Raw genomic sequence first — 24,893 nt, forward strand, 5'->3', positions numbered from 1 at the left:
TTTCGAATTTTCAGAGTGGAATATCTTTAGTTTGCATGCTCCGATTTCAATAATTCTTTTTGCCATGCTCTCTTGAACGCACGATGAATTTATTTAATGATATTGAAAATCATCGCGATGCCCCTTTAACAGTTGAAAATCTACTTGGGAAAAAGAACGGGTGTGGTGTCGTGGACGTGGTAGGATGAATTCGGCTTTCGGAGTTTTGCTGGCAATCAAGTAGTCCGTGGCTAGGGCGGTGTCTCTGGTCGTATTTTCACAGAGGGGCTAGGAGCTTTGGAAAAATTGCAATTGGTGATCACTGTAACAAGAATATACAGGGTGTTTCACTTAATACTTTGCACAAGTTTTAAAAATAGTCTGAGTTAGTTGGCTAGTTAGCCCCCTCGTCTTTAGCGTGTGTTTGTACTGAATGAACAGCATGGTGTTGTTATTGTAGTGTGTTAGGGGCGGCTAATGGGTCAATTTATGGATTGGCTGTGCACCTCTAGGGAAGTGCACCCCACATGCCACTTATTAGGGCTCCAGTTCCTGGGCTGCCCTGGTCGAGACGAAAGTTAAGCGTTGACTCATATGCGGGGGCGGGTGATTGTTGCCCCTCAGTTTTACATGCATCTCATGGTTGAAGTCCACAGGTCACGTGATCATCGGAATGTAACTCAAGGTTAGTGGCTGACTTGCAAGTATTGAGCGCTGTTGCTGATGACGGTCTGATAGTCGTACCCTTTGTAACCGGTGGACTCTTCGGAATGACGAGTCTGGAGAAAAATAAAACGAGAAGTGCTTAAAACTGGGCATATGAACCTAGGAAAATTGAAATAAGTTGAAACGGTATGCGCAGAAAGTGCCCACAAAGTTAACTCAGTATGTGCCGGGCTTTTCTGTAGTCGTCATAGACAATCGCAGTCGAGCGGCTACTGTTAGCCCGACGCACATTGACTTAATCACACATCTGGAATATGTTTCTCACCAGCCGGACCCATTTATGGTGTAGCTCTCCACTGTTCCTGATTCTATGGAGGCTGTAAATAACTTGGTGGTTTTAAGACAGGCCCGTATTTACAGAGACTCTTTACCAGCTATCAGACAGCTCAGAACAGTTACAGATGAACTTCGCACCACTCAGGTAATACCCCTGTGAAGCGCGCAAAATAAAGATGCACTTACGAAAAGTGTGCATTAAAAGTACTTACAAGTTTATTTTACATCCTATAACACTGTTTTTAGAAAAAAATTGTTCCTTATAGCTACAAGCGGAGCAAGAAAACAAAGGAACGAGATCAGATGCAACACCGCCGCCCGCCGCCATCTTGTTTGTGGCCGAATTTCTGGATAGTCTCGGCTGGTCTTGGCTATTCTTCTATTTCTATTTTTTTTAATCGTTAAAAACTCTTAAACTTCGTTTTATTTGCGCTGTCACGTTAAGCAGTCAACTATCCTGAGTCATTTTTCTTTTCCATCGACCTCTTCAGAAATTCCGCTCATTTTTGTCGCCGTTCTCTTTTTACTCGATTGCACTTTGTTTTCCCGTTTAGCATCGCGTAGCCCAAAGTGTCACTCGGTATGCCGAAGTGCACTTCCGGTAAGTGCACTTAACTTCTGCGCTTCACAGGGGTATAATCCATGCTCTCACAAGCCCCCAACCACGAATGCCTCCCCCACTAGCCTCCACTTTTCAGAAAATGGTTGTAGCGCCGAAACAGACAACACAAAGAAAGCTATACAGGACAGCTTTCTGTCTGTTGTCTGTTTCGGCGCTACAACCATTTTCTGGAAACATGCACCAACTAGCCCCCCAACAAGTATTACTCATTTAGCCTCCACTCTGATTTCCACTGCGCTCATCTCATCTTAATATCCGGTTTAAAGGGATACTGAAGCTGTTTTCGAATTTGTTAGCTTTCTGGAGTTTGAAGTAGACTCGTTGTTGATCACGTCTGGGAAATTCTTTTGTCGATTTTGGCTAGAACACTGGCGAAATCATTAAGTTAAAGCGTGCTGTGGAAACGTCCCGCGCGTGCACAGGGAAGCAGAACAGTGGAGAAGCGAAATCGATCATGTCTGCTCAGGTGACGTCACCTTGATGAGCTACACGAGCGAGCTTTCGGCGAGCGTTGTTACTCGTACTGCGTGCTTGTTGGACCCACAAAACGTGTGAGCTGAGTTTGAGCACCAGGTTCAACTCGAGGTACTGCTCCGCGTTCGGGGCGCGAACAAGTACGGCAGTGATTGGGTCGTCTTCCACTGTTAAGGCAGAATTTCAAGCTGGCCAAAGCAAGCGTGCTCTGCTCGAAGCACTTTCGTCAGAGCGGCTGCACGCAGTGCTTGTCCCTAATGTGATCTCTAGGGATTTCTGACCAAAAGTCACGGCTGAACCTCGACATGGTTCGTTCGATTTTCTCGCGTATAAGATGCATGTCACCATCGCAGAGAAGAGCCTTTGCTAAAAGAAGAAAAACGGAGTAAAGGCTTCGACTATCGTTTAAATTTCATTATTTTGCGACGGTACAGGTGTCTGTCTGCGGGGAGCTTTGCGTGAACTATCGACAGCGATCAGATCACAGAGATTAGACCGAGCGATAGGTTGGACAGACAGCTTCAGCGCGCGGCTGCATCCGCGTGTGTGTCCTTCTTTCACTTAAATGGAGACACGACAGGCCTCTGCCCTAATCTTCGGACAACGCATCAGCGCTACGATTATTCGCGTGCGGACATGCTGTTGAGAAGATCCCACTGTGTTGTCGGAGGTCGTTATGGCGCTGCGAGATGCTTTCCCACATGGCACGTGTCTAGCACAGGCGCGGCCAGTACTCATGGGGCGTCCAAGCAAGCAAGCAAGCATGGAACCTGCTGCTATGTAGTATCTTCTTTTTGCACCTGTTGCTGCCTACTGATTGTCTGGTTTGGGATGCACTGAACACCAACTAAGTTCTAAGAAAACACGACGTTTCGAAACCTCAGTCGGTTTCTGCGTCACAGTGTGACGAGGAGCAAGTTACAGCTTGGCTTTGGACTCAAGCTGCTGATCTAGGAAGAAGGAAGGTGTATAAGTCGAAGAGTCAGCTTGAGGCGCGTTAAACGGTGGGGGGGATACACAGGCAGGAACCACAGTGGGGCTGGCTCTCAGCGGTTCGTCAGAAGGCCAGGGCCATTGCCTTGGTGCATGCAAACCCAAGAGTTTCCCTCGAACCGACACCGTCCCTTTAGGAAACCATCCGTGGCATCGGGGTGCCGCAAAGACCCCCCCCCCCCCCCCACCTTCCCGATGGGGAGTTTGCAAAACAGTGACCTTTCCGGTTTACTGCAATGTCCTGCAACGCGGGAAACGCACGGGGGGTCATAACTGAAGGTGTTCTAGGAAGGCTGCCGGTTGGCACGTGCAGAAAGGGACTCTGGGGTCCGTGTAGTTTTTTTTTTTACCTTGGAAGAGGGTTTTGCGGTGGGCACTATCAAAGTTGTAGCGGGGCGCGCGATTCGGAGAGTCAGTCGCTTTTGTGGAGATCGCATTTTGTAATTAATTTGATGACATTTTGTGTTTGGGGAAGAGTTATTAATACTGACAAAGTTGAAGGGGCCAACACGCAGCAAGGAACCAATCGTGTTGAGGCCTGCTGCTATTTGATGCTTCCTGAATGCCAGATGGACTCCCAAGGGTTTAAGGCCGAGCCCGGGAGTCCAATTCGTCGTTCTGTGCTAAGTTGAAATGCCCTGCATGTCCGGCTACGCCGAGGAGGGAACATTTCCCTGTTAGCCAGTTGCGTATTATTTGTCACTGCCTAATGTGCTGCACATTTTTGTAAATCTCCTGTATACAAATTTCAGTTCATTTGTCTCGTCCCTCTCGTTGCAAGTCGTCATTACACCGTCACCCACGGGCAACCTCAGGTGCGAGGAGCCTTCAAGTCAAACCGTCCCTGACGACGCACCCCTGTTGTAAGGAAAATAACCGAAGTAGGTTTACTGAGCGGTTCCTAGGGGGCGTTTGCTGAGCGTGCCATTATTGCCAACAATTGCCAACACATTAAACAAAAAAATAATAAACAGTAAACATAAAAATTATAAAGAAAGAAAAGCTGAGCATGGTGGCAATTGCCACCACCCCGTTTCAAAGGGGGCGCTCCTATCCATCCATCCATCCATTCCTTGTGCGCGTATTTGGTTTGTAAACGAAAAAAAACCAGTCACACAAGACGACAGAAGTGTACACACCACAACGACTTCCAGTCGTTGTGGTGTGTACACTCTTGTCCGTCGTCTTGTGTGACTGGTTTTTTTCCGTTTGCAATGTACCAACTGGCCCGCATTTCAACCCTTCTGCATAGTATTTGGTTTGGTCCCCAGAACAGTTGTTCCGTTGAAGTCTATCCTGGAGTCACATGCCTTGCAGTGCTCGGCCACTGTGCTTCGCTCACTTTGAAGTCAGCGTTGTGCGGGTTCATCCTTTCTGCTAAATACTTCACTTCCCCGATGGACAACACTAAGAGCAGGATGTTTTGTACACAACCCCTGGGGTCTTTTGTCTGGGATGACGATCATTCCGGCGGGGGAGGAGCCAATCCGTGTGGTTTGAGTATTATTCGCACACCTTTTCCGAGAATAGGAGCCGAGGTTTCCGGGATGCCTTTTACGCATGGAATCCATAGGCGACATTCCGCAGGCTTATGCAGCTTTGGCTTATGCTTGCGCAGGTGTGGAATTGTTCTGGTTTTTTTTTCTTTCAGCTTATACGTGGAATCAACGAACTGGGCACCCTTTTCGTTGAAGGTCAGCAAAACTATTTGGCTCTCTATTAATAAAATAGCAAAGGAAAATATGTTGCTAGCCGTGACATCTGCCATCGAAACCTGAAGCACCTGAGCTTCGACTATCGTCAGAAAAAGTGCAGAGGAAGGGAAAGAAAGGGGTGAGAGATAGATGGCAGAGATAGCGGTAAGGAGCCAATGTACTCTATATACAAATAAAAATGTTCAAAATTAAGAAATGGTTCCCATAAACGCTTTCACAACACTGCGGAAAGCTGCGATTTGCATTCGGTGCCCTCAGTCTAAATATAAGATTCCTTGCAAATTTTATAGCCGTAGTTTTTATTACAATGGCTGTATGACCAACTTTTGAAGGTCAGTTTAAAAGCCCCACTCCACCTTAAAGCAAGTATTGATAGTTATGGTAACGCTAACGTGCATCCTTTTTAACCGTAGCTGCCGTGATGGCTCAGTGACCCGAAAGACCGCGAGTTCGATCCCGGCTTCGGCGGTCGCATTTAGATGGAGGCGAAATTTTAGAGGCGCGTGTAGTGCATGTTAATGAACTCCAGGGGTTCGAAACCATCCGGAGCCCTTCACTACGGCGTCCTTCATAGCCTGACTCGCTTTGGGACGTTAAACCCCATAAAACCAAACCTTTTCGACCGCGGTTCTTTTCTGCCGATGGTGTTTCGAAATGTGAATTCAAACCTTGAATATGTGTTTTTTCTGCTTCCGGTTCGTGGTTGATATGTCTTGCCTTATAAAAGAGGGTGTTTCCGCAATAAACTCAGATGGTAGTTGGCGCTCTTTGTGTCATCCCCTATTTTCCCTGTGTGTGTGTCTTTTGCGCCATTCTGAACTTCAATCGTAATAGTAAATACATCGAAAAGAATGAGCAACTGCTGGTATCCATGGCATCCGCCTGAATAGACGGTTTGATAGCAGCCGGACCTTGTCATAGAGAAAGGCAGTGTCCGATGTGGACATTTTTTTCTTTTTCCGAGAAGTGGGGGACACCGGAATAGTATTGCAAAGGGGGCTTCCTTCTCGCCTCCTAGAGCTTTCTCTCTCTCCTTCCCCTTGATTTGGTCTTCAAAGGTCTCTCGATCCACACCTGCTTCGCCCGCAGTGACGCGACATCGCAGCATCGCCCGCACGTGGACGTGGACTCTGGAAGACTTCGGCACAGCGCGTCATACTTCCTTCCTGAGAGAGCTGCACGGTAAGCGAATACAACTTTCTCTCAAATTGTTCTTTGGTGAGCAGAGCGGTTAAGAGATTCTCTTGTTGCATCCAGGGTGTCTCGCAGAGACAGAATAGGGGGCCCCAAGATGTTTGGGGCGTCGAAGTGCGCATGCGCAGAACGCAAGCCCCGCCCTGCGTCTTGGGTTAACGTTAGCGGCGAACGCTATTTCGCCAAAATAGCGTGAGCCCCAACGCTGCTCTACGTTCAGGCAACATGGCGGCGCCCGTCGAAGCGGAGCCTCTCACTACACCACCGATTCGTTGCTGTCTCTGCGCTGTGCCCCACGTTCACGGCAAACTAAATACGCACGAAGCTATCGCTTTGTCTGAACTTGCCTCAACCACAAAATTTTAGCGATAAAACACCCCAGATTTCAGATTGCTTCTGTGTTTACATTGCTGCTAGGCTTAGCGAGTATGCGTCGTTTGACGTCAGAGAGCGCGCGACGTTCAAACAGGCGTGCGCCCCAACGCCACTCTACGTACAAGCAACATGGCGGCGCCCGTCGAAGCGGGGCCTCCCGCTTCCCTACCGATTCGTTGTCACCGCTACTCTGTGCATTAAGTTCACGGAAAACGAAAGGCGCACGAAGCTATCGCTTTGTCTGATGATGCCCTCACCACAAAATTTTAGCGATGAAATGCGCTATATTTTCAGATTGCTTCTGTGTTTACAAAGCTGCTAGGCTTAGCGAGTACGCATCGTTTGGTTGCCGCAGAGGTGACTTAGTGGGACGTTCGAATGGAGTTTCCCGCCTCAGTAAAAACACCCACTTATAATTTTTACTCTTAAAATCGTATGTCTGCAATAATAACAGTTTCTGACGACGAAATGAACGCATATTTTAAAATCTTTTTTAAGAGTATCTTTTTGGTTCGCCGTAGTGGCGCTGCAGTCGGTAAACGCAAGCCTGGCCCCGCTGCATAGGGGAGACCCCTATTACCATACCCCTATTCTAAAACTCACCGGCGCACTCGTAGGTAGCGCTGGGGCCCGCTATTTCCTTGGGGCCCCCAAGCGTTGGGGCCCCCTATTCTAAAACTCCCTAATGTTTATACCGGACGAACGGATAACTCCTGTGTTGGCAGGGGCAGGAGGAGAGATCTGTAAAGGCGCCGACGGCCTTTCGTAGAGCTCCACAGCGCTTGCTGTGTGGTTGGGAGCGTTAAAAACCCGGTATAAAACTCCAGTATTCTGGAGTGTGCTCGAAACGCATTTACCGTACCTACTGCTTCGTTTGTTTTCACTAGCTAAAGATGTGTTGTTCGAACTTATGGACAGATACTGATCTTATTATTTTAGACCTCCCTATAGGTTATGGGGCTGCATTAAAAAACTTGGCGGTAAACGGCGATGTTTCCTTGTCCGGTACATTTTTGTCTTTGTCGCCTTTTTCAAGGGCGTGTTCTAGAGATACTGCTGTTTAATAATATAACAATGAAAATGAAAATTGGTTTGGAGGAAATAGAAAAGACGTAGCCGTGTCGCCTATCCCGGTGGACACCGGATCTACCCGAACCGCGCCGTAAGGGAAGGGATAAAGTTGGAAGTGAAAGAAGAAAATAGAAAAGTTGTGCCGTAGGGGTCTCCGGAATAAATTAAGCACCTTTATTGTGCACTGACATCGCACAGCACACGGCCGCCTTTTGCGTTTCGCCTGCAAGGGGATGAGCCGCCGCGGTCGGATTCGAGCCCGAGAACTCCGGCTCAGTAGACGAGCGCTTAACCACTGAGCCACCACGGCGGGGCAATAATGTAACAATAAGTTATACATTTCATCGTTTAGGTATTTTTTTTAAATTCGGTCTTATTAATGGGCGTGTGCGTCAGAGAAGAGCGCGGGTTCGCCATACACCTCGCTAGATACTGAATGCATCTTTTGGCTAAGTAGGGACGCATGAGCACTGTTGCATGCATGAGTATGCATGAGTTGCATGAGCACTGAAGCTCTCGTAGACTGGACCTCGTATCTGTGCTTTTCAAAGACATGCAAGGAAAAAATTGAGGAAGCGAAAGATAAGTTCTTCAATTATGACATGCCGAACTTCTTGAAAAACAACCCAAAAAAGTTTTGGAAAGTGATTTCTCCTGCATCAAAAAAGGAGCTCCCGCACTCAGTTTCTGCAGATGGTACCTCAATAGACCAGTTGATATGTGCGATCATTTTAACTCATTTTTCTGCAGCATTTTTGAACAAGAAAAGCCTTTATCCATTGTTGAACATGTATCTAGCACTGAATGCACAATGCCCTGTATAGATATACATTCGGAGGGCATAGATAGGGCTATTGAACGTTTGCCTACTTTTTCGAGCCCAGGCCCCGATGAAATCAGCACAAAACTTCTAAAAATTACAAAAACGTATACATCACGTATCCTAGCACACATCTTTCAGCAGTCACTTGATACGGCCGAGATTCCCGATGATTGGAAGCTTGCTCATGTTTTACCGATATTTAAAGGAGAGGATAAAGATAACCTGATTAACTATAGGCCCATATCTTTGACATCAGTTGTTTGTAAATTATTAGAACATGTTATATCATCACACATAATGAAACATATCACTGAGAATCATATCCTTCTTCCGAACCAGCATGGATTTCAGCGCGGGCGTTCTTGTGAATCCCAGCTGTTCGAACTGACTACAGACCTTCACTGCAATCTAGAGCAATTAATGCAAACTGATGCCATTTTCATCGATTTTGAAAAGGCGTTTGACCGTGTGCCCCATAATCGCCTGATATATAAAATGAACAGCGTTAACATAAATAATAAAGTTATTAAATAGGTAGAAGAGTACCTCCACAACCGATTTCAGTCAGTCATTATTAATGACATTAAATCCTCTCCTCAGTCTGTCAAATCTGGTGTCCCCCAAGGATCTGTGCTTGGACCAACATTATTTTTAATATACATAAATGATATTGCATCGAGCATTACATCATCAATCAGATTGTTCGCCGATGATTGTGTAATTTACCGTCCAATCTCTAATCTCACTGACTGTGTAATGTTACAGAATGATTTGACTGAATTAGGTAGGTGGTGCTCTGAATGGCAAATGACCATTAACACAAGCAAAACTAAGTTAATGCGTTTTAGTACCCGCTGTCACGTTTTGTCAAACACCTACACCATCAGTAATACTGAAATAGAGTTTGTTACATCTTTCAAATACTTAGGAGTGTATTTAACCCCTACTCTGTCTTGGAGCACTCATATCAATCACGTTCTGACTGACACATATAAAATTTTAGGTTTTATTCGTCGGTCACTTTATAAAGCTAACAAAGATGCACGACTAATTGCTTATACCACGCTGATCAGACCGAAGCTCGAATATGCGTCATTCATTTGGTGTCCTCATCAACGGTACCTTATTAACAAATTAGAAACACTGCAAAACAGGGCCAGTCGATTCATCGCGCGTCAGTACTCGCGTTTCTCAAGCGTGACCGTAATAAAAGAGAACCTTAACCTCCCTACGTTGGAAAGCAGACGTAAGATATCACGCCTTGCCTTTTTTCATAAATTATATTTTGACCCCACACCCTACTCCGCACCACTAATTAGGCCCTCCATGCGCACATTTCATCGACCTGACCACAATAAAAAAATTTAACCTCCATTTGCGCGAATAAACGCAGTCAGATTTCTGTTTTTTCACGTGGTGATAAGAGAATGGAATGCGCTCCCCCATTCTGTAGTTAACACTATTGGTCACGACCAGTTTCTTTCAATACTAAAAGATAGTGGGGCAGAGTAGGTACGTAAGATTTACTTTTGATTTACCTGTCGTCTTTTGTTCTTTGTATATCTTTGTATTTGTATTGTGTTCTTTGAATTTATGCATTGTATTTTGATCTTTGTATTTCTTTCGTGATGTTCCCCCCTATGTAATGCCCAGGTGGGCCTTTAGGGTAAATAAATGAAAAAAAAATACTCCTCTGGTCCTTGTCAGGACTGGGGCACAGAAGCGCAAGTGTCATTCCACAGCAGAATATAGTACTGAAGACGATGGTGACGAGGCCATTACGTTTATAGAAAAGATTTCGCCCCTTCTTTACTGCTTAGCGAGAGAACGAGCCATTCGTCGCAATTAGACGTCTTAATCATAACGCGTTACTGCTATCGGTACCGGCAGCCTGCGCGCAGCCCCAGATGGCGCCACGTACCCGGCAGCTGCGCGCTCGCCTGCAGCATTGGCACCAATCAGCGTTTGCTCACCGGCGGTGGGCGCGCTCCGGGTTCTCCGGTAACGGTAACACGTTACATGGTGTGCAAAAATTATCTATTATAAGATCATATTGCTGAGGAGGAAGTGGCGGTCAAGACATTAATGTCGGCGACAGAAGCTTGGGTAACCGAAGCCCTTGTTTACTCACCACGTTACATGGCGCAGTGACAGGGCACAAACACCCGACTCCTTCCCTTCCCATCTTTGGCTGGAGTGCCACAGAAAAACTCGAGGGGATCGGCCTTGCTTTCTCGGTAGACCCAGTCCGTCTGATTTGCGCTGATTCCCTTGGAACCAGTAGCAACAGTCGGGTTAACAATAAGAGCTTGGTATTGCCAAGGCCCGCGTGTTTTAACTGTGATGTTCTCGTGTTTTAGGTATCACCGCTTTGCTTCTTGTATGTTGTTCTGAAAACCGTTTAAAAGTTGTGATACGCGTTCTATATTAGCTTCCGGAGATTGGATATTCACAGCTTGCAGTCGTCGTGATGTTTATTTTCGGTGTGATAAGCTATTGAACACCAACAACAGGACAAGGTTACAAGATGGTGTCTCCTGATGAGGCGGTTGGATGGAAATTCTAGAGGCCCGTGTACTGTGCGATGTCAGTGCACGTTAAAGAACCCCAGGTGGTCGAAATTTCCGGAGCCCTTCACTACGGCGTCTCTCATATCCTTAGTCGCTTTGGGACGTTAAACCCCACAAAAACCAAACCAATAATGGCTTTACCCTCTGTATCGGGCGGCAGCTTTCGCCGCCTAGCCTATACTTCCCCCATTGTTAATTGACTTTTGTTTTCCCTTTTAATTTCGCTCTTACTATGTCTATAGCCGGGTACAACTTAAGAAGGCAGCGGCTTTTCCCCGTCAAAGAACCGCCCTCCAGCCAATGGCGTCGGCCGATTCTCAAGACCCTGCTGGGGTGATGTAACAAAAAGAACAGTAGCGCAACCAAGACGAACACAAGAGAGGTGAGCCTCTTCAATTCGGAAAAGGCGTATCTTGAACGGTTCTGTAGATAGTGTTGTGTGGAAACTGGTATCTCTCTGCACGGGTCCTGGTTTTCCTTGTATTTGCTGCGCTGTTAGGGAATAAAGTTAGATGAAGTTTAGCACTAGTCCTGTGTGGTCCTCTCTTGTGTTCGTCTTGGTTGCGCTACTGTTCTTTTTTTTACAACATGCACCATCTAGCCCAACAAAATGTTCTTCTAAACCTGCTAGGGTGACAATGCAGGGAGCGGTGCCACAATGGAGAGGGGGGTCCAGCCGGGACTATGGATGGAGGGGAATATCCCCTTTCATCTGCCACTCCCTGCATTGTCACGCTAGTAGGACAATGAGCATCGGCCGACGCCATTGGCTGGCAGGGGGTTCTTTGAAGGGGAAAGCCGCTGCCTTCTTAAGTTGTATCCGACTATAGTTTGGCTATCCTTTCCCCCTCCAAGTTCACCCCTCCCTTGATTTCCGGAGCCCTCCACTACGGCGTCTCTCATAGCCTTAGTCGCTTTGGGACGATAAACCCCATAAACCAACCAAACCAACCTCCCTTGATTTCCGCCATCAATCTTCCAACCTCCCCTTCGTCAATGTCACGCCTTTCCCATCCACTCGCCCGTCCTCCCCAGCAAATCCCGCGGTTAAAAAGCGGAGCGTTGGCTTTCGAGAGGCAGTAACTACCCCGTGCACCCTCATTGCCTGCCTCCCGACCGTACAAATTTAGAGGCTGTGTTAGGAATCTACAGAAAGCAGAGTATGGCTCCAGTGTTTTCTTTTATTTTTAAAGGGGTAGAGACACCAAATTTTTGTGTTGTATCTCTGGGTTGTAAATAATGCGTAGCGATTCAGTGAGCATGGAACACCATCTTAGAAGCATGAACTCGCATTATATAATTAATAATCGTATTATTTGTACCCAGCAGTTTCGGTTTCGGTTCGTAGTCGCCAGGTTTTGCCAGGCTCTTGCATGACGTCAAAAACCAGACAATGCGTTGTCACGTGGGCCCGGAAAGCCGTGACGTCGTGTAGGCATGTCTGCTTGACACGCACGTGGTGCGCGTAAACACGGAGAGCCGGGCGGAGGGCAAGTCGAACAGCTCAGAGTCGGAAAGAGTTTTATTTCGGCGAAGACACCGATTATGAGGAATCGCGGGATGACGCAGACGAGGAAGAAGACGCCGCGGTTCGAACCCCGACAACCACTTCCTTTTTGATCCGCTGGCCAGTAATTCCGAAGAAGAGGCAGGCCTCAGGCCCGACGCAGCTCAGATTGTGCCAGCGAACGCCGAGCGTGTAGGCAACGTCAAATGGTAAAGGCGCGTTCACACTAGGCCGACGATCGGCCGATTTCAGTCTGGCGATGGTCGGCGGCAGCGATTTTCGTGCCGTCGGCGCGTCTGTCACACTGCGCAGACGCCGACCGAGCGCCGGTCGTCGCCTGACGAGCGCATCGCCGAGATAGCAGCCGTACGTCGGCCGACCCGTGTGTCACACTCTGCCGACAACAGCGTCGACGTTGTCCCATCCCGACAGCTCGACGCTGCTGCTTCTTGCGCGCCTGCTAGCTCCGTTGATGAAGGCGTCGTGGAAATCGAACTTTTCTTCTATTATGGGACGAGTTCGCACTAAGGCGATGTGAACAGTAGGCCTTTTATTATAGCACAGTCGACTTCCAAAGCGCCGTCAACTGCGGAAGCGAGACCACCTAGGCCTAGCGACGACTAGGGCAGCCTGGGACCAGCGCGCAGTTCAGGCGCGTTCACACTAGGCCGACGGGACCCCGAGGTCGACGCGACAGCGACGCCGACGGTCGCGTCGGCCAACCTGGTCGTTCCCCGACTAGCCAGTCACACTGCTCCGACGACGACGCCCCAACGACCAAGCGTCGTCCTAGTGTGACAACGCCGCCGACCAAAACGAGACCCGTTGGCCGACGTGCCTTGGGCATATCGGTGGCCGAGCGAAAACATTCGCCGACCAAAAACAAGTAGCGAGCTCAGAGCGCGAAGTGCAATCATTATTTAGACAAATAATGCACGCGCAGCAACATTCATCAAGCCATATGGCCACTAGGCCGACGCGCCGCACTGATCGTCGCTTGCGAACTGCCGCCCCACTGCAAGCAGGGACACGGAGCGGTGAGCATCGCTGTGCCGCTCTACCCAAGCTCCGCCCGCAACCGGTGTCGCACTTCGCCGCCGTACAGCAGTCCCTCAGAAAGACTGCTCGAGCAGCGACGAAGCATGCCTGCTTATGTTTCGAGCTTTCGGCAACGGCATCGCTCGCGGGCGCTCCGGGCGACGAGCTCTTCTGCTGCCTGGTTGCCGTGGTCGTCGCTAGGCCTATAGCCTCTTCCGCAGCGAAGCCGCAGCGGCCGGCGCTTCGGAAGCCGCCTGCGCTATAATAAAAGGCCTACTCTACACATCGCTTTATTGTCAACAGCATCATCTCACAATAAAATAATAGTATGGTAAATCTCCACGACGTCTTCAGCAGCGAAGCGAGCGGGCGCCAGGCGAGCCGGACCGCAACGTCGGGCCAGCGGCAGCTGCGAGGCGGTTGTGGCAAAACGTTTGCTCGTATCACAGTCGTTACCTTCGCCAGCAGCTCAGTATTCGTCAGCGATCCTCAAAAATGACACATTTTTCACATTTCTTATCCCAGGGTTTATTATTTACGTCAAGAACACACGTACTTTAGCTCCTTTTTATGACGCCGGCAGACGGGATCCAGGCTGGCCGGCCGGCCGGCATGCTCGGCGCACATCACGTTCGCACAAGAAAATACATAACATCCGTGATACCAGAGAATGCTTCCTACATTAGAGCACGGGCAATATGCCTGTGCAAAAGTGGATCTTTCGGCAACGCCGGGCGTAAAGCACCGTCGCACTCGCGAGCGTGCAGAAAAAAAAAGGACGCGTGAGCACTCGTAACCAAGGTTGCTAGGCCGCGAAAGCGCAAAACTTGGTCCCGTACGTCAGAAAACTGTGTAATGACGTAGGAAATACTTGCTTGTGTTTTCTTCTCTGTTCCTACGTCACATTGATGCACTAGCGATGGCTCAGACTTCAAGAGTGAGCATTTTCACAAACTTTAAAATGAAATTAAAATATGTCCTAGATCTCCCTTAAATTTAATACTTCGCTCTTATGGTCCTCACATACAAAGGAAACGTATGGCAGTCTTTTGTACAACCTTGGAATTTGATGTCTCTACCCCTTTAAGAGCGGGGGGGGGGGGGGGGGGGGCGAGGAAATATCGCAATGGCATAAACCATACGCCTCTTTTCAACAGAGTTTCAGTGGAGTCTGGACCACGGCCGGTCTCGACGCGCGCGCGTCGAGACCGGCCGTGCCCATACGTTAGCGCGTTGCCGTGGGGACGCCAGATGGCGCCACGTTCCCTTGAGCTGCGTGTTTTGGTGGTGTTTTTATGTGTGTGTTTGTCCAGCCAGGGCACCTTTTGTGCCCTGGCTGGACAAACCAGCCAGGGCACCTTTGGTGCCCTGGCTCGACCCGCTGGACCCGCCCGTTACAAAAAGGCTACATCATCATCATCTGCGTGTGCGCCTGCCGTTTTGGGACCAATCAGCGCATATGTAGTTTTGCCTTGCGGAAAAGGATTGCGCATCAAGCTCAGCTACTTCACTTTATTACCATTACATTAGGGGCGGGAGTACAAATATAGATTACAGAAGATTGCCTACATGATAGCCTACATTGCCTACATGATAGCGGGTCGTTTCAGATACCACTTGTGTTAGGCAGACGTCGATGAAGTCATTCGCTTCCCTCTTGCCGACTGCTGCCTGTCTGCCGGTTGATTTCTGGAAAACAAATCTCCAAAAGGAATATGTGTTTTTGGGTATTTACTCGATAACTGGCTGATCACGTCGTGAAATATGCTACGGTTATCCCTCCCGCGCGGCGCCACTGCGTACGCGCTGATTGGTCCCAACGCGGCAAAAGTGCGCGCAGATGATGATGACGGAATGGGTGGTCACATCTGGAGTGTCCTAGCCTGACTGTTGCATGAATTCAAAGAAATAAAGCAGCTGTTGTCTCAACCGGCACGGGACAGGCTTCTGTCGCGTTGTTGTCGCCTGCCGTGGCTGAAGCTCAGCCTCCGTTACGAATACTTGTTCGCCATTGTGCGCGGAGCCGTTTCCCCGGAAGCAGGCCGCTCCCTGGAAGGTGGTGCCCTCTGTACGTTGTGAGTACAATCGATCGCAGTGCAGCACCAGCTGTTCTGAGGTTAGCAGTTCCCAGCAGATTCAGCACAGAGGGGCTGGATATTGAATTACTTGCCGCCGCCGCAAGCGCGGCTTTTAAATCCGTTCATAACTTCATGCGCGAGCTGAAGGCAGAGAGGGCACGCCCGTAAAGTGCTAGCCGCCCGGTTACAGCCGAGCATGCGCAGATGTCGCTATTGGAGCTCTGTCAGACATCAGCTTACGCAGGGCGCCACTACGTACGCGTGGGTAGCCTTGCAGGCGTCAGATGGCGCCACGTGCCCAGAGTTGCCGTCGCGTCGGAAACTGTCAGCGCACGCCGGCTGGTAGGGCACGGAACCGGAGAGTTATAGGATAGTAGACACCTTTAGTATACCGTGGTAACGGTACCGGAGTACCGGGAAGCCCCGCCCAGCCAATGCGCAACCGCAGATCGCCCTGACGGCGCCTGATGGCGCCAGCTACCCGGCACCTATGCGTGCGCCTGCAGCATCGGGACCAATCAGCGCGTGCTCACAGGCGGTGGGCGGGCTCCCGGTACTCCGGTAACGACAACACGGTATGCTAAATCTGTGTAGTGTGATCCGCTATCCTCTACCTTCGTCCGCTTCTGCGCCCTACCTGCCGGCATGCGCTGATTGATTTCGACGAGACAGGCGTGCACGCATCATGATGATGATCATGTCCATGTTGGCAACACTTTGGAGCGGGTAATCACGTTTTTCTGACCCGCCAAAAAAAAAAAAAGACACACGCACACAAAAACGCGCAGCTCCTGGCACGTGGCGCCATCTGGCGCTCTCGGGGCAATCTGTGCTTGCGTTGTGGCGTCCCGCTACGTGGATGTTGAAAGCGGATCGCGCTATGCTGTTACCATCTAATGTCTTCACACTTGCTCAGCGGCGGTTGCGGAAGCAACATCGGCAAAAAGTAACTGCAAATCCTTCACTTTGCAGTTCTTGGCCAGGCTTGATACATCTGGTGGACTAAAGTGGCAAGAGCGACGACGATCGGCCCCGCAAGATAACGACACAAGCAGCGCCAGCCAGGAGCATAGAAAAGGACAAGGCTCACCTGTGCCCCCCACACTTGCTCATCGGCGGTGGCCGAAGCAACATCGGCAAAAAGTAACTGCAAATCCTTCACTTTGCAGGTTGGTGTGCTTTCACTTATTGAAGTCATAAGAAACCTTCTGGCAAACGCCGCTGCCGCTTGCGTCTGTGCTGTTGCTGTAGTTGTTTTCTATTGTGCCGAATGCTTTTCCATCGCGAGTGTTATGGGTGATGCTGTTTGTGATATATGCCTGGTTCGTAATCAGTCACTTCCAGCAGAGGGCTCGTCCCTTACCTGCTCAGAATGCCGATACGGTTACCACTTAGGCGCTTGTTCTAATACGACCAATACTGCCCACAAAGCAATGACAGATATCGATAAAAAAAGTTGGAAGTGTCAAACATGTGTAGTTTCAGCTGCTCGAGGCTCAAAAATTGTACCAAAGGTACAGAATGAGCAGTCTCTGACAGAAAGGATGCTAATGGAAATCAACAAAAAGCTCGGTGAACTACCGGAAATCAAACAGAAGTTAGATGTCCTTTTCCAGGTCAAAGAGACAGTGGAAAGTATGGAAAAGTCTGTTCAGCATCTTTCAGATCAGTACGATGAAGTGCTGGCGAAAATGCAGCTTCAGTCGACTGAGATTGTCACTTTATCAAAAAGGGCTGAAAAAATTGAGGCACAGATTCAGTCAGAGAACACTAACCCGAAAATCTGCGAACTACGACAGCAAATTAACAGTCTATAACAGTACAGCAGGCGGAATAACTTGGATGCCCAAGACTTAGAGCTTCCTCAGTTGACTGAGCACGACGTTGAAGGCCTTCATAGACTGCCCGCTAAACGTGGCAAAACCCCGGCAGTTCTGGTTCGCTTTTCCTCACGTGTAACGAAAGACCAATGGATGGCAAAGAAGCAAAGTATGCGGGAAGCTGAATCCACAGTACACTTTCTTGACAATTTAATAGCGCAGAACAAAAGGCTCATGTGGATGATGAGGACAAGGGCCACAGAAAAGCAGTACGAATATGCTTGGCACAGTAATGGAAAGCTTTTTGTGCGCAAGTGCCAGGCTGAAAGGGCAATACGGATCGCGTGTGTTGCTGGCCTGGAAAATATCATCTGAGCAGGCACCGCCTCTACTTCGTCTTACTTATCAGTTTTTTTTCATCATTTTTCTTTTATGGCATCACAAACAAAGCCTCTTTACTACGATGCTTTATCTTTTAACTCGGCGGTGCGCAGTTGTCTTGTTCACGAAAATGACAGGATGTCAGTCTTTCATGTGAATATTAGAAGCCTAAAAAATAAGCACTTTGAAATGCAATCAGCTTTGGATTCCCTGAATCACAGATTTGATATACTAGCGTACACTGAAACATGGTTCACAAATCAAAATGATGTTATCTTTTTTTTCGTGGCTACAAGTTTGAAGGCGTGTTCAGAGAAAACCGTAGAGGAGGTGGCGTCGCATTGTATGTTAAAGAACACCTTGACTATGAAGTTTTATCAGATTTTTCTCTTGTCGATACCCACTATGAATCGGTTGCTATAAAATGTCATGGAACACTGATCGCTTGCATTTATCGACCCCCATCTAGTGAAAGTGCTGAATTTATCAAGTTTGTTTGTGATCTTCGTGAATATGCTTGTATCATAAATATCCCTGTTGTTTTGGTTGGAGACTTTTGACAAACAGCTCCCCACGACGTCTTTTTTGTGAAGCCATTGATGCATTTCTCTGCACGAATGTTATTCAGTCGCCAACAAGAATAACCTTAGAGAGGGACTCATTATTAGATTTATGTGTTACAAATCATGAGTTATCAAGAGTTCTATCAGGTGTGCTTACATTTGATTTGAGCGACCATCTGCCTATATTCTGTTTTTTTCCTCGGGCGATAAGAAAAAGGAAGCAAGTACCAACTCCCCAGATATTATATCGCAGTTCAATCAAGAAAACTTGGCTAGGTTTAGATCCATGATGGAAAGCACTCCCTGGAGCGAAGTTTACAATGAGTTAAATCCTAGTATAGCGTACAATATCTTCCTTCGGTTAGTAAAAAGCAAATATGATACCGCATTTCCTTTGACAGTGGGAAAAACTCACAAAAAGTCTCGAAAGCCGTGGGTTACGAGAGAGTTATATCGACGAATTCAAACCCGTGACAGACTTTTTGACAAATTTATCCAATCAAAAGATCCAGTCATACTTAAGGAATACAAAAAACTTAGAAATAAGTTAGGCTCTGATATTAAAAAAGTTAAGAAACAGTATTATCAGAATAAATTTTCAGCAGTCTCCAATTGCCCTAAGAAAATATGGGATTGTTTGAGCGACCTCATGGGAAGGGCGACAACCCATATTCCCAGCACATTAACATTTAATGCCGTTGAATACAGTGGCACTGCTTTGGCAGACAAGTTTAATGCTCATTTCCTATCCTCTGGCGAATCGTCTCAGAAGCAGGATAGAAATCATGAAATTGGTCAGTATATTGCCTCTCCAATTGGAAGTTCCATATTCTTGAATCCTTGCAGTGAACATAAAGTATTCACATTCCTTAGAAGCCTAGACAAATCCACTGCGGCAGGCGCAGATGAAATTCAGGCTGAGCCTATTATTGCTGTTGCCGATCTAATTAGCTTGCCCTTGCAGCATATATGTAACAACGCGTTAGTTCAAGGTGTTTTTCCAGATGGTGTGAAAATTCCCAGAGTGGTTGTTTTACACAAAGGTGGCCCTTATGACAATATAAACAACTACAGACCTATATCTGTACTCCCTTTGTTTTCTAAACTGCTGGAATATTTGATAAAAATCCGACTGTGTAAGTTGTTTGACGACAGACAAATTTTTGTTAACGAACAGTTCGGGTTTCGTGAGAACAAGTCAACAGAAATGGCATTGCTTAGTATAAAGGAAAAAATATTTTCTAATATGGATGACAAACAATTCACAGTTGCGCTTTTTTTAGATTTGAGGAAGGCATTTGATTCAGTTATACATGATATTTTATTTTATAAGCTACCATTTTATGGCATTCGAGGAGTTGCCTTAAATCTGATCCGTACTTATCTTTCCGGTCGCGTGCAGTATACATGTTTGAATGGTCATCAATCACAACCTGGCCAATTAATATACGGTGTTCCACAAGGGTCCAATATTTTGGGTCCAATATTTTTCATTCTTTATATCAATGATATAATAGCCATCCCTCGAACTCCAACAATAATTTTATATGCAGATGATACCAGTGTATTTTTTTCTGGCATGCATCTTAGTAATATTCAGGCTGAGGCAAATGCATGGTTACAAGAATTGTCTTTATGGTTGAATATAAATAAACTAGAGTTAAATGTTAATATAACAAAGCTTATTTTATTCAAGGCACGTAACAAGCCTGATAACAGTGAAATTAAGCCTACATTCAAAAACAGCGTAATTGAGCGTGTTTCTTCCTACAAATTTTTAGGCATAATCTTTGAAGAACACTTGAGTTGGACCCTGCATATTAATAAGATTCATGCCAGCATATCAAGGTGATTATGTGTATTGTATAAATTCGAGACCTTGTTTCAAAATGGCTGAAGTGGCAATTATATTATACCCTAATTCAATCACATCTTCATTATTGTTTACTTGTTTGGGGGATCTACAACGAGAACTAACCTCACGAGGCTGATAACTTTACAGAAAAAAAGCAATACGATATGTCGAAAACCTTGCATACAATGATCATACATGTTTGTACTTCTCAGAGCATTCGATTCTACAAGTCAACGAATTATTTGAGTTGAAACTGCTTTCTTATGTGTTTAACGATTTCAAACATCATCCCACTAAATATGTTCAATTAAACTCTAGTGGTGACGCGCCTTATAAATTAAGACACGTCAGTTACAGAGTACCACTCGTAAGGACTAACTATGGAACCGAAATGCTTTCATGTTTAATTCCCAGTCTTCTAAATAAACATACACAGGCCACGGCCGCTCGATCCTTCCTTGGGAGCGGCCTGCCGAGTCGCGGAGCAGACAAAGGGGAGAGTGTGATGCGGCTGCTTGCCATTTCGGCCGCTAGCCATTTCGGCCGCTAGGGGCGCCAAGCATCGGTGAAACGTAGAGTTCCTGTATATGCTCCCGCAGGGAGCTAGCATATACAGTAACTCTAGTGAAACGCTCCCGGCAGGCCGGCGCGGTCGGAGGCTCGGAAGCTGAGGCTTTCTGTGTTTTCTCTAGCGTTTACGTGTTGTTCCTGTTCGAACATCACTACGCTCACGTACAGGCGCGGACAAAAGTAAACGGAGCACGCAACTGTTTTCGAATATTTTTCACGCGCCACCTAATTGAAATTTCCAGCAGTGGTACGCGCATGCTGGTAGAGGAGGTTGGTGGGCTTTTTTGTAGACAAACGCTTCTTCATCACCAATGGAGAAGGCGTGATTGCACTTCGAATGCAATAGCGTGCTCCGTTTACTTATGGCCGCGCCTCTACGTGCGTCAAAAATAAGCATTGTGAACTCTTTTTCTGAGTGTAGCTGCGCACAATACTGGCGAATAACCGTAAACGCGGTGCCTTGTCGTATGCCTTCGTCGAGCGAAAGAATGCTCCTCGGTAAGCTCTGCTGCACGTGCTCCTACCACGATGGCGTATAGACCGTTTACAGCGCGCAGTTTTTCCGTTTGAGACCAGATGGCGCCACGGGTGTGCTCGGAACACGACGTCATTACTTGCCTCGTAAGTCGCCGGCGTGTATGCCTCGACGCAGCAGTGGAAGTGTGAAAAGAGAAAATACATGCTCTGTTGTGGGTTGCTAGAAGTGCGACAGTATGGTGGGCGGGATGCGATCGTTTGCGAGCTTCACGGAACCGAACTGCACAAGGACGTAGTGCCCCTGTTCGCGCCCGTTGGACATCCACCTTTTCCGCACGGGTGAACGCAACACACACGTTCGCCAGCGCTAGACAGCGAATATAGAAGGAAAGGTCTCGAACTTGGAAAATCTGCGAGGATAAGTGCACAACATAGCCGCATGAACAAGCTGTCCCGCCACCAATACGTCACACACACACACAAAAAACGACTTACGCTTAGTGCATATTGTGCAGTGCATAGCCGTGCGAGCGGACAACGCTTACCGTCAGTTCACGTATTACACACCGCCTTGGTGCTACTGTTGAACTTCGCTCCAAGTAGCGCGGTTTTTGTGGACCACAATCGGAATAAAGCATTTGTGTTACGGCTGCTGTGCTCTGCGGTTGACACTTCCTCGCGATCCATGCGAGACAGTCACTAGAAGTGACTCCGGCTGTTACAACCAATGAGACCTCGAGCATTTTCATTTCCGTATATCGAACATGGAGCGTACCACAATTTTATACTATGTGAGGCTGACATAATTGTGAGCTTCGTGGAGTGAGCGCTCTGCCATGCGCGCGTTATTATAACAATTATTATCGCGGAATCCTTGTAAACGATTGCATGCAAACTTGTAAAGGCTGCTTGATGCATGGTACTGCTTACATGATTGGGTAACATTTGTTTGTTTACTTATTTTTGTCGCCTTCCTTTGTTTAGCAAACCAACAGAAAATATTTTAGGCTTCCTAAGCACCTTTAACAAGTTGTAAACAAATGAGTACGATGTGCATGTGAGCGTTTTAGAGCAGCCTCCGGATGCATGCACACAATACGACAACGACCTGCGCAGCCGCAGGGTCATTAAACCTTGCTGTTTTAGATAATAACAATAAAAAATATTAAGCAAAGCCTTCAGCGGCATTCAGGCGATCCACCCGTTGCCTCGAACAGGCGGAGAGCTCAGCGGCTCTTCGCGACATGAAGCCCGATCACGTTTTCACGCCTAAAATGAACAATTAGGGTTTTCACATGTCCTTCGAAGCTTCGGACCAACCACAGTGTCGTCTTGCCACTCCTTTACAACCGCATCAGCCGAAACACTGCCTGTCGGAACCGAAACATCAGACGCAGCAGCCTTCGCGACGAGGCGCGCGCCGAGCGGTCAGGAGGCGAGTAATGGCGGCGTGATCACGTGATCAAAGATGGCAGCCCCCATGATACGCCGCTGTAAAGCGTCTATAGACCTTATGCAAAATTGCTGCCATCTATCGGAGAAAAGAAGAACCAGCGGAAAACCGCCATGTTGGAGGATGACTGAAGCTCGTTCCGCCTCTGCTCTCTGGATTTACGCGTGCCCTGCGTTAGCTTCCTTACTGCGGTGCTGGCTCTAAAATCTTATTTCCTGTCACTTGAGCCTGTAAACATGACTGAATGGTGAGTCGACCTGTTTCTGCTGCCCAAGTTTCCAAGTGACTTCGCAGATGCTTACTACGCGACCAAAACACTTTACGAACGCCACCGGGTACGAAGCTACAAGTTTTTCACGGAGTCCTACGTCAGTTTGCCGACGATGAACGCCAAGAAATGTACGAAGCAAGTGTAATTTTCGTTTACGGCTAAAAATGTGCGCATTTCGGTCTAGTTTGAGTCAGTTTTTATTTGGTTGGATACTTTTTGCGAACGGGCGTGCCGCTTGAATTGCTGCTGTTGTGGTAGCGTTTTCTGTGTGTTGCGTCGACACCGACAGCAAACGATAGTAAACTTCACGCTCATGTTGGCAGCGTCGAAAGAAGTAGCCTCTCAACATGCGACGCTTTTCATTTTCCTTGAAAAGTTCATACAGCATTTGTTTGTTTGCCCTAGTGTTCTAGTGCCCAGAGCCCCTAGTTTGCCCTATAGTGCCCTAGACAGAGAAAGAAAACGTCATTATTATTACCGGGCACATAGACCCCTAGGTCCCCGCACGACCCCACTACACAATTGTTTACCGTTCTTGGACTATCGCCGTTAAAAACACGTAGCCCGTGAATGCAGCAGTGTCTATGGTATTACCACGACGAGCAAGCAGTTGTGCACTGAGATTTTTGAAGGATTCTTCACTCGTTATGCATTCCCGCTGCTAGTTGGAACTATGGTACCGCTTGAGCGGCTTCCCTTACGGTCCTTTCTTTTTTTTTACACAACACACTGTTTCGTGGAAACCGGCCGGTTAAGTGAAATCGCTACATGCAAACAAGCCGTCGCTCCACAAAATAGGCACCTTTTCCTGGTCTAACAGAAACGATTGACTGACTTGCAGTGCACAAACGTTCCGTGTCACGGGCACTTGACCCTTGCTGGTGTTTCCGTCGAAACAAATATTCGCACTAAAAACTAACGCGTGTAACGGCTGCGGGGGATAACGCTAGCAGCGACGGTTCTCACAAAGCGCGACCCGTACCACTGAACAGCTGATCACGATTACCCTCTTGCGAGGCCGATAATCGCATCACTTCACGGGCAATCGCAGGAGAAAAACTACTTTTGTGTGATATTTTCTTCGTGCCTACAAAGATTATTTCTAATTTCATTTGCTACATGGCGATAACGAAATGCATTTCGCGACGTCTCGACATGTAGCGACGGTACTGCAACTTTTGTGTCGCGGATGTCGGGGATCGCAGACCAAAAATAGAAATGCGCTCAAATCAAGCGCTTTTGCCTTTTTTCCCTGGGCGCCTTTGTGACCCTTCTGCTTACAGCAAGGCACTAAGCAATATGTGGGCATACTGAGGACGGTGAAACTCGAGCGCACGCGACGAGCGTGCACCAGTACGTGCTGTGAATCCGGCGGCTGTCCTCCAACATGGCGGATCGCGCGCGGCGACCGCTAGATGGCAGTGCATTTCGCATAAGGTCTGCGGCCATTTTCCGCCGACTGGTGCGCCGCGGTGCGGGCGTTTCTTTGGGGACTGCGGGGCTGCGGCAGCTCCGCGGCCGCGCCTGCATATAGCCGCGCTTCGGGCGCTAAAAAAACATTGCCGAGCATACTTCCGCTGCGTGGCTGTGTTGCAGGAAGTATTCACGTTATCAAAGGGAGCACATTGATGCGTTTTAATGACATTTAGTTTGACATTCACGTGAATTGTGCTGACGCTTAGAATGCGCACGTGCTTATATCGCTACCGTCTTGGTGCTCCACTGCAAAAAAAAAAAAAAAACTTTGTCTTCAATATCAAGTATTAGGTTTGCGGCTAGCACGCAGTTCCAATTCCAATGCACTCTTAATCCTTCGGCCATAAAAAACCACCCGCAAACAGGGCTTTCTTGTCGCATGCGTGGTGCGCCAGTTTATCAACAAATTACCGCTGTGAGCTTAACTGAGTCGCAGCGCCAACAAAAAACAAAATTTGTCATGGTTTATGCAACCTGGTGCATAAAAACGTACTTTTGCTTAAATTATCAAAGCTTGAATAGATATTAGCAGCGAATCCAGCTTTCACGAATTGTGAGATCCGAAGTCGCGTTCATTTTATTCGGT

General features: G+C 47.7%; 1 protein-coding gene across 2 annotated transcripts in view; it reads left to right on the forward strand.

Annotated features, from left to right (window-relative positions):
* The first annotated feature begins 5,878 nt into the window (after positions 1-5,878).
* Positions 5,879-24,893, forward strand: part of LOC149330922 (uncharacterized) — a 280,634-nt gene continuing 261,619 nt past the window's right edge. For both annotated transcript variants that reach the window (XM_089561631.1, XM_089561633.1), the window contains exons 1-2: positions 5,879-5,967; positions 16,414-16,610. The gene's annotated coding sequence lies outside the window, so the exon portion shown is untranslated. The remainder of the gene's footprint in view (positions 5,968-16,413; positions 16,611-24,893) is intronic.

Source organism: Amblyomma mixtum, chromosome 9, assembly GCF_055824585.1.
Source record: "Amblyomma mixtum isolate Tamu chromosome 9, ASM5582458v1, whole genome shotgun sequence".
Classification (NCBI taxonomy): domain Eukaryota; kingdom Metazoa; phylum Arthropoda; class Arachnida; order Ixodida; family Ixodidae; genus Amblyomma; species Amblyomma mixtum.